The 15,594-nt window shown below is 48.7% G+C and overlaps 1 protein-coding gene across 2 annotated transcripts in view; it reads right to left on the reverse strand.

Annotated features, from left to right (window-relative positions):
- The window catches only part of LOC141192463 (uncharacterized), a 67,379-nt gene that overhangs the window by 26,019 nt on the left and 25,766 nt on the right, over positions 1 to 15,594 (reverse strand). Inside the window, exon 2 of one of the 2 annotated variants that reach the window (XM_073662000.1) lies at positions 62 to 170. The exons of the other annotated variant lie outside the window; for it this stretch is intronic. The gene's annotated coding sequence lies outside the window, so the exon portion shown is untranslated. The remainder of the gene's footprint in view (positions 1 to 61; positions 171 to 15,594) is intronic. 2 annotated transcript variants of the gene reach the window in all.

Below are 15,594 nucleotides of genomic sequence, written 5' to 3' on the forward strand. Positions count from 1 at the left end.
TGTCACAAAAAAAACAATCTCAGAATCAGGGGGGTCCGTTGAAGCGTTCCAGAGTAATTACCTCATAAAGTGACAGTGGTCAGAATTGTAAAAATTGGCCTGGTCATTAATGTGCAAACCAAGAGTGTGCAAAGCAGTCATCAAAGCAAAAGGTGGCTACTTTGAAGAACCTAGAATATAAGACATATTTTCAGTTGTTTCACACTTTTTTGTTAAGTATATAATTCCACATGTGTTAATTCATAGTTTTGATGCCTTCAATGTGAATGTACAATTTTCATAGTCATGAAAATACAGAAAAATCTTTAAATCAGAAGGTGTGTCCAAAGTTTTGGTCTGTACTGTATATCCCTATCACATGTAAAAGCGCCATGGAATAAATGGTGCTATAATAATAAATAATAATAATAATAAGGGGCATTACACTGTGTGGGGAGCTGGGGCATCTTTCATACTGCATAAGGGGCATAATGGGGGCATTACAATGTGTGGGGGCATCATACATCTGGCATAAGGGGCATAATGGGGGCATTACACTGTGTGGGGGCATCATACATCCTGCATAAGGGGGATAATGGGGGCATTACATTGTGTGGGCGCATCATACATCTGGCATAAGGGGCATAATGGGGGCATTACACTGTGTGGGGGCATCATACATCCTGCATAAGGGGGATAATGGGGGCATTACATTGTGTGGGGGGCATCATACATCCTGCATAAGGGGCATAATGGGGGCATCATACATTCTGCATAAGGTGCATTACACTGTGTGGGAGCATCATACATACTGCATAAGGGGCATAATGGGGGCATCATACATCCTGCATAAGGGGCATAATGGGGGCATTAAACTGTGTGGGGGTATCGTACATCCTGCATAAGGGGCATAATGGGGGCATTACACTGTGTGGGGCATCATACATCCTGCATAAGGGGCATAATGGGGGCATTACACTGTGGGGGCATCATACATCCTGCATTAGGGGAATAATGGGGGCATTACACTGTGGGGGCATCATACATCCTGCATTAGGGGAATAATGGGGGCATTACACTGTGGGGGGCATCATACATCCTGCATAAGGGGCATAATGGAGGCATTAAACTGTGTGGGGGCATCATACATACTGCATAAGGGGCATAATGGGGGCATTACACTGTGTGGGGGCATCATACATACTGCATAAGGGGCATAATGGGGGCATTACACTGTGTGGGGGCATCATACATACTGCATAAGGGGCATAATGGAGGCATTAAACTGTGTGGGGGTATCATACATCCTGCATAAGGGGCATAATGGGGGCATTACACTGTGTGGGGGCATCATACATCCTGCATAAGGGGCAAAATGGAGGCATTACACTGTGTGGGGGCATCATACATCCTGCATAAGGGGCATAATGGGGCATTACACTGTGTGGTGGCATCATACATCCTGCATAAGGGGCATAATGGGGGCATTACACTGTGTGGGGGCATCATACATCCTGCATAAGGGGCAAAATGGAGGCATTACACTGTGTGGGGGCATCATACATCCTGCATAAGAGGCATAATGGGGGCATTACACTGTGTGGGGGCATCATACATACTGCATAAGGGGCATAATGGAGGCATTACACTGTGTGGGGGTATCATACATCCTACATAAGGGGCATAATGGGGGCATTACACTGTGTGGGGGCATCATACATACTGCAAAAGGGGCATAATGGGGGCATTATACTGTGTGGGGGCATCATACCTACTGCATAAGGGGTATAATGGGGGCATTACACATACTGTATAAGGGGCATAATGCGGGCATTACACTGTGTGGGGTTATCATACATCCTGCATAAGGGGCATAAAGGAGGCATTACACTGTGGGGAGCATCATACATCCTGCATAAGGGGCATAATGGAGGCATTACACTGTGTGGGGGCATCATACATCCTGCATAAGGGGCATAATGGGGCATTACACTGTGTGGTGGCATCATAAATACTGCATAATGGAGGCATTACACTGTGTGGGGGCATCATACATCCTGCATAAGAGGCATAATGGCGGCATTACACTGTGTGGGCACATCATACATACTGCATAAGGGGCATAATGGGGGCATTACACTGTGTGGTGGCATCATAAATACTGCATAATGGAGGCATTACACTGTGTGGGGGCATCATACATACTGCATAAGGGGCATAATGGAGGCATTACACTGTGTGGGGGCATCATACATACTGTATTAGGGGCATAATAGGGGCATTACACTGTGTGGGGGCATCATACATACTACATAAGGGGCATTACACACTGTGGTGGCATCATACATCCTGCATAAGGGGCATTACACTGTGTGGGGGCATCATACATCCTGCATAAGGGGCATAAAGGGGGCATTACAATGTGTGGGGGCATCATACATCCTGCATAAGGGGCATTACAATGTGTGGGGGGATCATACATTCTGCATAAGGGGCATTACAATGTGTGGGGGCATAATACATCCTGCATAAGGGGCATAATGTGGGCATTACACTGTGTGGGGGCATCATACATACTACATAAGGGGCATAAAGGGGGCATTACACTGTGTGGGGACATCATACTGCATAAAGGGAGCATTACAATGTGTGGGGGCATCATACATCCTGCATAAGTGGCATAATGGGGGCATTACACTGTGTGGGGGCATCATACATACTGTATAAGGGGCATAATGGGGGCATTACATTGTGGGGGGGCATCATACATCCTGCATAAGGGGCATAATGGGGGCATTACACTGTGTGGGGGCATCATACATCCTGCATAAGGGGCATAATGGGGGCATTACACTGTGGGGGGCATCATACATACTGCATAAGGGGCATAATGGGGGGTTTACACTGTGGGGGCATCATACATACTGCATAGGGAGCATAATGAGGGCATTACACTGTGTGGGGGCATCATACATACTGTATAAGGGGCATAATGGGGGCATTACACTGTGTGGGGGCATCATACATCCTGCATAAGGGGCATAATGGGCGCATTACACTGTGTGGGGGCATCATACATCCTGCATAAGGGGCATAATGGGGGCATTACACTGTGTGGGGGCATCATACATCCTGCATAAGGGGCATAATGGGGGCATCATACATACTGCATAAGGGGCATAATGGGGGCATTATACTGTGTGGGGGCATCATACATCCTGCATAAGGGGCATAATGGGGGCATTACACTGTGGGGGGCATCATACATAATGTATAAGGGGCATGATGGGGGATTACACTGTGGGGGCCATCATACATACTGTATGAGGGGCATAAAGGGGGATTACACTGTGGGGGCATCATACATACTGCATAAGGAGCATAATGGGGGCATTACACTGAGGGGGCATCATACATATAGCATTATGGGCATAATGGGGGCATTACACTGTGTGGGGGCATCATACATCCTGCATAAGGGGCATAATGGGGGCATTACACTGTGGGGGGCATCATACATACTGCATAAGGGGCATAATGGGGGGTTTACACTGTGGGGGCATCATACATACTGCATAAGGAGCATAATGGGGGCATTACACTGTGTGGGGGCATCATACATCCTGCATAAGGGGCATAATGGGGGCATTACACTGTGTGGGGGCATCATACATCCTGCATAAGGGGCATAATGGGGGTATTACACTGTGTGGGGGCATCATACATACTACATAAGGGGCATAATGGGGGCATTACACTGTGTGGGGAAATCATACATACTGCGTAAGGGGCATAATGGGGGCATTACACTGTGTGGGGGCATCATGCATACTGCATAAGGGGTATAATGGGGGCATTATACTGTGTGAGGGCATCATACATCCTGCATAAGGGGCATAATGGGGCCATTATACTGTGTGGGGGCATCATACATACTGCATAAGGGGCATAATGGGGGCATTATACTGTGTGAGGGCATCATACATCCTGCATAAGAGGCATAATGGGGGCATTACACTGTGTGGCGGCATCATACATAGTGCATAAGGGGCATAAAGGGGGTATTACACTGTGTGGGGGCATCATACATCCTGCATAAGGGGCATAATGGGGCCATTACACTGTGTGTGGCATCATACATACTGCATAAGGGGCATAATGGTGGCATTACACTGTGTGGGGCATCATACATACTGCATAAGGGGCATAATGGTGGCATTACACTGTGTGGGGCATCATACATGCTGCATAAGGGGCATAATGGGGGCATTACACTGTTTGGGGACATCATACATACTGCATAAGGGGCATAATGGGGGCATTACACTGTTTGGGGACATCATACATCCTGCATAAGGGGCATAAAGGGGGCATTACACTCTGTGGGGGCATCATACATACTGCATAAGGAGCATAATGGGGGCATTACACTGTGTGGGCGCAGCATACATACTGCATAAGGGGCATAATGGGGGCATTACACTGTGTGGGGGCATCATACATACTGCATAAGGGGCATAATGGGGAATTACACTGTGTGGGGGCATCATACATCCTGCATAAGGGGCATAATGGGGGCATTACACTGTGTGGGGGCATTATACATCCTGTATAAGGGGCACAATGGGGGCATTACACTGTGTGGGGGCATCATGGGGGCATTACACTGTGTGGGGACATCATACATCCTGTATAAAGGGCAGAATGGGGGCATTACACTGTGTGGGGGCATCATACATCCTGCATAAGGGGCATAATGAGGGCATTACACTGTGTGTGGGCATCATACATACTGCATAAGGGGCATAATGGGGGCATTACACTGTGTGTGGGCATCATACATACTACATAAGGGGCATAATGGGGGCATCATACATCCTGCACAAGGGGCATAATGGGGGCATTACACTGTGTGGGGGCATCATACATACTGCATAAGGGGCATAATGGGGGCATCATACGTACTTCATAAGGGGTATAATGGGGCATTTCACTGTGTGGGGGCATCATACATACTGTATAAGGGGCATAATGGGGGCATTACAGTGTGTGGGGGCATCATACATCCTGCATAAGGGGCATAATGGGGGCATTACACTGTGTGGAGGCATCATACATCCTGCATAAGGGGCATAATGGGGGCATTACACTGTGTGGGGGCATCATACATACTGCATAAGGGGCATAATGGGAGCACTACACTGTGTGGGGACATCATACATACTACATAAGGGGCATAATGGGGGCATCATACATACTGCATAAGGGGCATAATGGGTGCATTACACTGTGTGGGGCATCATACATACTGCATAAGGGGCATAATGGGGGCATTACACTGCACTGTGGGGGCATTATACATACTGTATAAGGGGCATAATGGGGGCATTTCACTGTGTGGGGGCATCATACATCCTGCATAAGGGGCATAATGGGGGCATTACACTGCACTGTGGGGGCATTATACATACTGTATAAGGGGCATAATGGGGGCATTACACTGTGTGGGGGCATCATACATCCTGCATAAGGGGCATAATGGGGGCATTATACTGTGGGGGGCATCATACATACTGCATAAGGGGCATAATGGGGAATTACACTGTGTGGGGGCATCATACATCCTGCATAAGGGGCATAATGGGGACATTACACTGTGTGGGGGCATCATACATCCTGCATAAGGGGCATAATGGGGGCATTACACTGTGTGGGGGCATCATACATACTGCATAAGGGGCATAATGGGGACATTACACTGTGTGGGGGCATCATACATCCTGCATAAGGGGCATAATGGGGGCATTACACTGTGTGGGGGCATCATACATACTGCATAAGGGGCATAATGGGAGCATTACACTGTGTGGGGGGCATCATACATCCTGCATAAGGGGCATAATGGGGGCATTACACTGTGTGGGGGCATCATACATACTGCATAAGGGGCATAATGGGGGCATTATACTGTGTGGGGGCATCATACATCCTGCATAAGGGGCATAATGGGGGCATTACACTGTGGGGGGCATCATACATACTGTATAAGGGGCATAATGAGAGATTACACTGTGGGGGCATCATACATATTGCATAAGGGGCATAATGGGGGCATTACACTGTGTGGGGGCATCATACATCCTGCATAAGGGGCATGATGGGGGCATTACACTGTGGGGGGCATCATACATACTGTATGAGGGGCATAAAGGGGGACTACACTGTGGGGGCATCATACATACTGCAAAAGGAGCATAATGGGGGCATTACACTGTGGGGGCATCATACATATTGCATTATGGGCATAATGGGGGCATTACACTGTGTGGGGGCATCATACATCCTGCATAAGGGGCATAATGGGGGCATTACACTGTGGGGGGCATCATACATACTGCATAAGGGGCATAATGGGGGGTTTACACTGTGGGGGCATCATACATACTGCATAAGGAGCATAATGGGGGCATTACACTGTGTGGGGGCATCATACATCCTGCATAAGGGGCATAATGGGGGCATTACACTGTGTGGGGGCATCAAACATTCTGCATAAGGGGCATAATGGGGGCATTACACTGTGTGGGGGCATCATACATTCTGCATAAGGGGCATAATGGGGGCATTACACTGTGTGGGGGCATCATACATACTACATAAGGGGCATAATGGGGGCATTACACTGTGTGGAGAAATCATACATACTGCGTAAGGGGCATAATGGGGGCATTACACTGTGTGGGGGGTATAATGGGGGCATTATACTGTGTGAGGGCATCATACATCCTGCATAAGGGGCATAATGGGGCCATTATACTGTGTGGGGGCATCATACATACTGCATAAGGGGCATAATGGGGGCATTATACTGTGTGAGGGCATCATACATCCTGCATAAGAGGCATAATGGGGGCATTACACTGTGTGGGGGCATCAAACATAGTGCATAAGGGGCATAAAGGGGGCATTACACTGTGTGGGGGCATCATACATCCTGCATAAGGGGCATAATGGGGCCATTACACTGTGTGGGGCATCATACATACTGCATAAGGGGCATAATGGGGGCATTATACATCCTACATAAGGGGCATAATGGGGGCATTACACTGTGTGGGGGCATCATACATACTGCATAAGGGGCATAATGGTGGCATTACACTGTGTGGGGCATCATACATACTGCATAAGGGGCATAATGGGGGCATTACACTGTATGGGGCATCATACATACTGCATAAGGGGCATAATGGGGGCATTACACTGTGTGGGGCATCATACATGCTGCATAAGGGGCATAATGGGGGCATTACACTGTTTGGGGACATCATACATACTGCATAAGGGGCATAATGGGGGCATTACACTGTTTGGGGACATCATACATCCTGCATAAGGGGCATAAAGGGGGCATTACACTCTGTGGGGGCATCATACATACTGCATAAGGAGCATAATGGGGGCATTACACTGTGTGGGCGCAGCATACATACTGCATAAGGGGCATAATGGGGGCATTACACTGTGTGGGGGCATCATACATACTGCATAAGGGGCATAATGGGGAATTACACTGTGTGGGGGCATCATACATCCTGCATAAGGGGCATAATGGGGGCATTACACTGTGTGGGGGCATCATACATCCTGTATAAGGGGTATAATGGGGGCATTACACTGTGTGGGGGCATCATACATCCTGTATAAGGGGAACAATGGGGGCATTACACTGTGTGGGGGCATCATACATCCTGCATAAGGGGCATAATGAGGGCATTACACTGTGTGTGGGCATCATACATACTGCATAAGGGGCATAATGGGGGCATTACACTGTGTGTGGGCATCATACATACTACATAAGGGGCATAATGGGGGCATTACACTGTGTGTGGGCATCATACATACTACATAAGGGGCATAATGGGGGCATCATACATCCTGCACAAGGGGCATAATGGGGGCATTATACATATTGCATAAGGGGCATTACACTGTGTGGGGGCATCATACATACTGCATAAGGGGCATAATGGGGGCATCATACATACTTCATAAGGGGTATAATGGGGCATTTCACTGTGTGGGGGCATCATACATACTGCATAAGGGGCATAATGGGGGCATCATACATACTTCATAAGGGGTATAATGGGGCATTTCACTGTGTGGGGGCATCATACATACTGTATAAGGGGCATAATGGGGGCATTACACTGTGTGGGGGCATCATACATCCTGCATATGGGGCATAATGGGGGCATTACACAGTGTGGGGGAATCATACATCCTGCATAAGGGGCATAATGGGGGCATTACACTGTGTGGGGGCATCATACATACTGCATAAGGGGCATAATGGGAGCACTACACTGTGTGGGGACATCATACATACTACATAAGGGGCATAATGGGGGCATCATACATACTGCATAAGAGGCATAATGGGTGCATTACACTGTGTGGGGCATCATACATACTGCATAAGGGGCATAATGGGGGCATTACACTGCAGTGTGGGGGCATTATACATACTGTATAAGGGGCATAATGGGGGCATTACACTGTGTGGGGGAAAAATACATCCTGCATAAGGGGCATAATGGGGGCATTACACTGTGGGGGGCATCATACATACTGCATAAGGGGCATAATGGGGGGTTTACACTGTGGGGGCATCATACATACTGCATAAGGAGCATAATGGGGGCATTACACTGTGTGGGGGCATCATACATCCTGCATAAGGGGCATAATGGGGGCATTACACTGTGTGGGGGCATCATACATCCTGCATAAGGGGCATAATGGGGGCATTACACTGTGTGGGGGCATCATACATACTACATAAGGGGCATAATGGGGGCATTACACTGTGTGGGGAAATCATACATACTGCGTAAGGGGCATTACACTGTGTGGGGGCATCATGCATACTGCATAAGGGGTATAATGGGGGCATTATACTGTGTGAGGGCATCATACATCCTGCATAAGAGGCATAATGGGGGCATTACACTGTGTGAGGGCATCATACATAGTGCATAAGGGGTATAATGGGGGCATTACACTGTGTGGGGGCATCCTACATACTGCATAAGGGGCATAATGGGGCCATTACACTGTGTGGGGGCATCATACACACTGCATAAGGGGCATTATACTGTGTGAGGGCATCATACATCGTCCATAAGAGGCATAATGGGGGCATTACACTGTGTGGGGGCATCATACATAGTGCATAAGGGGCATAATGGGGGCATTACACTGTGTGGGGGCATCATACATCCTGCATAAGGGGCATAATGGGGCCATTACACTGTGTGGGGGCATCGTACATACTACATAAGGGGCATAATGGGGGCATTATACTGTGTGGGGGCATCATACATCCTGCATAAGGGGCATAATGGGGGCATTACACTGTGGGGGGCATCATACATACTGTATAAGGGGCATAATCGGGGATTACACTGTGGGGGCATCATACATATTGCATAAGGGGCATAATGGGGGCATTACACTGTGTGGGGGCATCAAACATCCTGCATAAGGGGCATGATGGGGGCATTACACTGTGGGGGGCATCATACATACTGTATGAGGGGCATAAAGGGGGATTACACTGTGGGGGCATCATACATACTGCATAAGGAGCATAATGGGGGCATTACACTGTGGGGGCATCATACATATTGCATTATGGGCATAATGGGGGCATTACACTGTGTGGGGGCATCATACATCCTGCATAAGGGGCATAATGGGGGAATTACACTGTGGGGGGCATCATACATACTGCATAAGGGGCATAATGGGGGGTTTACACTGTGGGGGCATCATACATACTGCATAAGGAGCATAATGGGGGCATTACACTGTGTGGGGGCATCATACATCCTGCATAAGGGGCATAATGGGGGCATCATACATCCTGCATAAGGGGCATAATGGGGGTATTACACTGTGTGGGGGCATCATACATACTACATAAGGGGCATAATGGGGGCATTGCACTGTGTGGGGAAATCATACATACTGCTTAAGGGGCATAATGGGGGCATTACACTGTGTGGGGGCATCATGCATACTGCATAAGGGGTATAATGGGGGCATTATACTGTGTGAGGGCATCATACATCCTGCATAAGAGGCATAATGGGGGCATTACACTGTGTGAGGGCATCATACATAGTGCATAAGGGGTATAATGGGGGCATTACACTATGTGGGGGCATCCTACATACTGCATAAGGGGCATAATGGGGCCATTACACTGTGTGGGGGCATCATACATACTGCATAAGGGGCATTACACTGTGTGGGGGCATCATACATAGTGCATAAGGGGCATAATGGGGGCATTACACTGTGTGGGGGCATCATACATCCTGCATAAGGGGCATAATGGGGCCATTACACTGTGTGGGGGCATCGTACATACTGCATAAGGGGCATAATGGGGGCATTACACTGTGTGGGGGCATCATACATCCTACATAAGGGGCATAATGGGGGCATTACACTGTGTGGGGGCATCATACATACTGCATAAGGGGCATAATGGTGGCATTATACTGTGTGGAGGCATTACACATACTGCATAAGGGGCATAATGGGGGCATTACACTGTGTGGGGGCATCATACATGCTGCATAAGGGGCATTACACTGTTTGGGGACATCATACATACTGCATAAGGGGCATAATGGGGGCATTACACTGTTTGGGGACATCATACATCCTGCATAAGGAGCATAATGGGGGCATTACACTGTGTGGCGGCATCATACATACTGCATAAGGAGCATAATGGGGGCATTACACTGTGTGGGCGCAGCATACATACTGCATAAGGGGCATAATGGGGGCATTACACTGTGTGGGGGCATCATGCATACTGCATAAGGGGTATAATGGGGGCATTATACTGTGTGAGGGCATCCTACATACTGCATAAGGGGCATAATGGGGCCATTACACTGTGTGGGGGCATCATACATCCTGCATAAGGGGCATAATGGGGGCATTACACTGTGTTATGGTATCATACATCCTGCATAAGGGGCATAATGGGGGCATTACACTGTGTGGGGGCATCATACATAGTGCATAAGGGGTATAATGGGGACATTACACTGTGTGGGGGCATCATAGATCCTGCATAAGGGGCATAATGGGGGCATTACACTGTGTGGGGGCATCAGACATCCTGCATAAGGGGCATAATGGGGGCATTACACTGTGTTATGGTATCATACATCGTGCATAAGGGGCATAATGGGGCCATTACAATGTGTGGGGGCATCCTACATACTGCATAAGGGGCATAATGGGGGCATTACACTGTGTGGGGAAATCATACATACTGCATAAGGGGCATATTGGGGCATTACACTGTGTGGGGGCATCATACATCCTGCATAAGGGGCATAATGGGGGCATTACACAGTGTGGGGGCATCATGGAGGCATTACACTGTGTGGGGGCATCATACATGCTGCATAAGGGGCATAATGGGGGCATTACACTGTTTGGCGACATCATACATACTGCATAAGGGGAATAATGGGGGCATTACACTGTGTGGGGGCATCACACAATCTTCATAAGGGACATAATGGGGGCATTGCACTGTGTGGGGGCATCATACATACTGTATAAGGGGTATAATGGGGGCATTACACTGTGTGGCGGCATCATAGATCCTGCATAAGGGGCATAATGGGGGCATTACACTGTGTGGGGGCATCATATATACTGTATAAGGGGTATAATGGGGGCATTACACTGTGTGGGGGCATCATACATCCTGCATAAGGGGCATTACACTGTGTGGGGCATCATACATCCTGCATAAGGGGCATAATGGGGGCATTACACTGTGTGGGGCATCATACATACTGCATAAGGGGCATAATGGGGGCATTACACTGTGGGGGGCATCATACATACTGCATAAGGGGTATAATGGGGGCATTACACTGTGTGGGGGCATCATAGATCCTGCATAAGGGGCATAATGGGGGGCATTACACTGTGTGGGGGTCATCATACATTCTGCATAAGGGGCAAAATGGGGGCATTACACTGTGTGGGGGCATCATACATCCTGCATAAGCGGCATAATGGGGGCATAACACTGTGTGGGGCATCATACATACTGCATAAGGGGCATAATGGGGGCATTACACTGTGGGGGGCATCATACATACTACATAAGGGGTATAATGGGGGCATTACACTGTGTGGGGGAATCATACATACTGTATAAGGGGCATAATGGGGGCATTACACTGTGTGGGGGCATCAGACATCCTGCATAAGGGGCATAATGGGGGCATTACACTGTGTGGGGGCATCATACATCCTGCATAAGGGGCATGATGGGGGCATTACACTGTGTGGGGGGCATCATACATCCTGCATAAGGGGCATAATGGGGGCATTACACTGTGTGGGGGCATCATACATCCTGCATAAGGGGCATACTGGGGGCATTACACTGTGGGGGCATCATACATCCTGCATAAGGGGCATAATGGGGGCATTACACTGTGGGGGCATCATACATCCTGCATAAGGGGCATACTGGGGGCATTACACTGTGGGGGGGCATCATACATCCTGCATAAGGGGCATAATGGGGGCATTACACTGTGTGGGGGCATCATACATCTAGCATAAGGGGCATACTGGGGGCATTACACTGTGGGGGCATCATACATCCTGCATAAGGGGCATAATGGGGGCATTACACTGTGTGGGGGCATCATACATCCTGTATAAGGGGCATAATGGGGGCATCACACATCCTGCATAAGGGGCATAATGGGGGCATTACACTGTGTGGGGGCATCATACATAGTGCATAAGGGGTATAATGGGGGCATTACACTGTGTGGGGGCATCCTACATAGTGCATAAGGGGTATAATGGGGGCATTACACTGCGTGGGGGCATCCTACATACTGCATAAGGGGCATAATGGGGCCATTACACTGTGTGGGGGCATCATACATCCTGCATAAGGGGCATAAGGGGGGCATTACACTGTGTGGGGGCATCAGACATACTGCATAAGGGGCATAATGGGGAATTACACTGTGTGGGGGCATCATACATCCTGCATAAGGGGTATAATGGGGGCATTACACTGTGTGGGGGCATCATACATCCTGCATAAGGGGTATAATGGGGGCATTACACTGTGTGGGGGCATCATACATCCTGCATAAGGGGTATAATGGGGCATTACACTGTGTGGGGGCATCATACATCCTGCATAAGGGGTATAATGGGGCATTACACTGTGTGGGGGGCATCATACATCCTGCATAAGGGGCATAATGGGGGCATTACACTGTGTGGGGGCATCATACATACTGCATAAGGAGCATAATGGGGGCATTAAACTGTGTGGGGGTATCATACATCCTGCATAAGAGGCATAATGGGGGCAATACACTGTGTGGGGCATCATACATCCTGCATAAGGGGAATAATGGGGGCATTACACTGTGTAGGGGCATCATACATCCTGCATAAGGGGCATAATGGGGGCATTACACGGTGTGGGGGGATCATACATACTGCATAAGGGGCATAATGGGGCCATTACTCTGTGTGGGGGCATCGTACATACTGCATAAGGGGCATAATGGTGGCATTACACTGTGTGGGGCATCATACATACTGCATAAGGGGCATAATGGGGCATTACACTGTATGGGGCATCATACATACTGCATAAGGGGCATAATGGGGGCATTACACTGTGTGGGGCATCATACATGCTGCATAAGGGGCATAATGGGGGCATTACACTGTTTGGGGACATCATACATCCTGCATAAGGGGCATAATGGGGGAATTACACTGTTTGGGGACATCATACATCCTGCATAAGGGGCATAAAGGGGGCATTACACTCTGTGGGGGCATCATACATACTGCATAAGGAGCATAATGGGGGCATTACACTGTGTGGGCGCAGCATACATACTGCATAAGGGGCATAATGGGGGCATAACACTGTGTGGGGGCATCATACATACTGCATAAGGGGCATAATGGGGAATTACACTGTGTGGGGGCATCATACATCCTGCATAAGGGGCATAATGGGGGCATTACACTGTATGGGGCATCATACATACTGCATAAGGGGCATAATGGGGGCATTACACTGTGTGGGGCATCATACATGCTGCATAAGGCGCATAATGGGGGCATTACACTGTTTGGGGACATCATACATACTGCATAAGGGGCATAATGGGGGCATTACACTGTTTGGGGACATCATACATCCTGCATAAGGGGCATAAAGGGGGCATTACACTCTGTGGGGGCATCATACATACTGCATAAGGAGCATAATGGGGGCATTACACTGTGTGGGCGCAGCATACATACTGCATAAGGGGCATAATGGGGGCATTACACTGTGTGGGGGCATCATACATACTGCATAAGGGGCATAATGGGGAACTACACTGTGTGGGGGCATCATACATCCTGCATAAGGGGCATAATGGGGGCATTACACTGTGTGGGGGCATTATACATCCTGTATAAGGGGCACAATGGGGGCATTATACTGTGTGGGGGCATCATACATCCTGTATAAGGGGTATAATGGGGGCATTACACTGTGTGGGGGCATCATACATCCTGTATAAGGGGCACAATGGGGGCATTACACTGTGTGGGGGCATCATACATCCTGCATAAGGGGCATAATGAGGGCATTACACTGTGTGTGGGCATCATACATACTGCATAAGGGGCATAATGGGGGCATTACACTGTGTGTGGGCATCATACAAACTACATAAGGGGCATAATGGGGGCATCATACATCCTGCACAAGGGGCATAATGGGGGCATTATACATATTGCATAAGGGGCATAATGGGGGCATTACACTGTGTGGGGGCATCATACATACTGCATAAGCGGCATAATGGGGGCATCATACATACTTCATAAGGGGTATAATGGGGCATTTCACTGTGTGGGGGCATCATACATACTGTATAAGGGGCATAATGGGGGCATTACACTGTGTGGGGGCATCATACATCCTGCATAAGGGGCATAATGGGGGCATTACACTGTGAGGGGGCATCATACATCCTGCATAAGGGGCATAATGGGGGCATTACACTGTGTGGGGGCATCATACATACTGCATAAGGGGCATAATGGGAGCACTACACTGTGAGGGGACATCATACATACTACATAAGGGGCATAATGGGGGCATCATACATACTGCATAAGGGGTATAATGGGGGCATTACATAGTGTGGGGGCAGGATACATCCTGCATAAGGGGCATATGGGGGCATTACACTGTGTGGGGCATCATACATACTGCATAAGGGGCATAATGGGTGCATTACACTGTGTGGGGCATCATACATACTGCATAAGGGGCATAATGGGGGCATTACACAGTGTGGGGGCATCATGGAGGCATTACACTGTGTGGGGGCATCATACATGCTGCATAAGGGGCATAATGGGGGCATTACACTGTTTGGCGACATCATACATACTGCATAAGGGGAATAATGGGGGCATTACACTGTGTGGGGGCATCACACA

The sequence above is a fragment of the Phyllobates terribilis genome, unplaced genomic scaffold (genome assembly GCF_046119375.1).
Source record: "Phyllobates terribilis strain yellow unplaced genomic scaffold, ASM4611937v1 Scaffold_61__1_contigs__length_8056638, whole genome shotgun sequence".
Lineage (NCBI taxonomy): Eukaryota > Metazoa > Chordata > Amphibia > Anura > Dendrobatidae > Phyllobates > Phyllobates terribilis.